This window comes from Penaeus monodon, chromosome 24 (assembly GCF_015228065.2).
Source record: "Penaeus monodon isolate SGIC_2016 chromosome 24, NSTDA_Pmon_1, whole genome shotgun sequence".
Classification (NCBI taxonomy): domain Eukaryota; kingdom Metazoa; phylum Arthropoda; class Malacostraca; order Decapoda; family Penaeidae; genus Penaeus; species Penaeus monodon.
Window position 1 is genome coordinate 22,488,914 of NC_051409.1, and position 2,022 is coordinate 22,490,935.

At 45.4% G+C, this 2,022-nt stretch overlaps 1 pseudogene; it reads right to left on the reverse strand.

The window, feature by feature from the left end:
- Positions 1–287: 287 nt before the first annotated feature.
- The window catches only part of LOC119588886, a 48,185-nt pseudogene continuing 46,450 nt past the window's right edge, over positions 288–2,022 (reverse strand).

A 2,022-nucleotide genomic window follows, 5' to 3' on the forward strand; every position in this document is an offset into this window, starting at 1 on the left:
ACAACACCAGCAACACCACCACAGCAGCAGTGAGAAGGTGCCAGGGTCGCCATCCGCTACTAGTGACAGGGACTTAGGTCAACCATACGAGCAATGCAGCACGAGAATGCTAGTACTAACGCTGCATGTGTATGTATTTTTCTGAATGATGAAATCACGGTATCATGGTATTTGATGAAGATAAGAGTCGATACACTTACTATGCATGATTATTTACTGTAAAATTAACAAAATTTTGTGGTTTCACTACCAGGCTAGATATTCTGATATGAGAGCTGAGTTACCAGCTAATTTTCACTTGTCCCGCTGTCCAAAAATGTCATAGTCGAAGGATGGCCGTTGCTTGTGTAGGTCAACCACGTGTGGTTTTCCCTGTAGGCGATGATCTTCTTGGCTTCTCGCTCACCTGTGTCCATTGCTCCGTCGACGGTGCCGTAGCGTGTGGTGTGGGTGTGCTCACCTGCCCACAGCAGCACCTGCCGGAAAACGAAGCGTTAAGATCTCGACACCACTCATCAGTGGTTGTTTTTAGTTCTATAGCACTTTTATACTAACTCATAAATCGTCGATTCCAAATGCTCCACAACGAGATAGATACTATAGGACTTTGATACGCACCGGCTTTCCAAACTTTTCTATAGACTGTGCAAGGGGCTGACGGCTATTTCGCATGACAGTGTTGCCTCCTTCTACAGTCACATAGGAATTGTAGGATCCCCTCATCCAGACGTTCTTCTGCCACTGAGTCCTATTGACGGCATTAGGTTATCGAAATTAGTTAAAAATAAAATACCAGAGGAAGATGCTGTTACTATAAAAACGTTTTCTTGATAGACAACTTACCTTCTGAAGAAAGTCGGTTCTGGAATTCTTTGGCTCATGACATCAGAAAGGAAGGACACCAGGTGCTGCTTTACTCTATTCTCGTCGAGATTTTCCATCGTCTTGGCATACTCTCCTGGGACGAATGCTTGCAGCATGCTGTCCTGATTATGTATTGTCAGGAATTCCATGATTCCTTTAGCCAAGACTGCAACAGTAAAATTTCAACATTTCAGAGTATCTTCACGGAAACCATTATTCAGCTATAATTTTCACAATTAGTTATATGGATTGATCGGTTAAACTTATTGTGTATAACTCTGTGAATTAAATTGATATACATTAACGTACTCTTCGCCCAGGATATTGTTGGTGAATATGATGTTGAGGCTGAAGTTTGTATGTCCCCACCATGGGGAATCCCATCCCAGCTGCACCTTGTCCGCGAGTCCAAGCTCCGTTACCTGACCGGTGTCCAAACCAGAACGAGTTTCAACAACAATGGTTCTTTCCATAACTATTCATAATTCATCAGAAATTACCAGTGCGAAAATATCATATCAGAAAATTAATTTAAGAATATTAATTAAAAGAATTTCCAGGATAATCTACGAAGTATCCTGGCGTGAATTTTACTCTAATGCAGTTTATTTATCAGTGAGAGAGGAGCGATGCCTGACCGCCAATGCTTCTCGGTACTTCTGCGGTAGGGCGGGTTCGAAGAGGCTAGCCTGGCGCTCCTTAACGTGGCCGACGGAAGCCGTGACGAGGACGTGGTCGGCAGGTAGGAGGCGCCGTCCTGAGTGACCATAGGACCCGGGCGTCTTCCCCTTGATCCCAGAAAATTTTGCAAACGGGTGAAAACATCTTGATCTTTCCATCTGGAATGGCTTTCTGTAAGAGGACCAGTGGTGAATAGATAATCTCGGAACTTACGAATGAGTTTCAAATCCACCAGAGAAAATCTCAACAAATTAGAAAAACACACGCGCCTGGGTGCAAATTGAAAGATTCTCACTGTAAGATGGTGGACGAGGGCGTCGTACCCCCTGCGCCACTGGTCCCACTGGTCGAAGCCCCAGTCAGTAAAGCGGTCGGCGTCGCGGGCCGACTGGTGCATCCAGTCGTCGAGGCCCGTGTCCTTGTTCACCCACTGGAGGAGGCGCGGCGGGAGTAGTAATTTTAGCATCGATAAGGAAG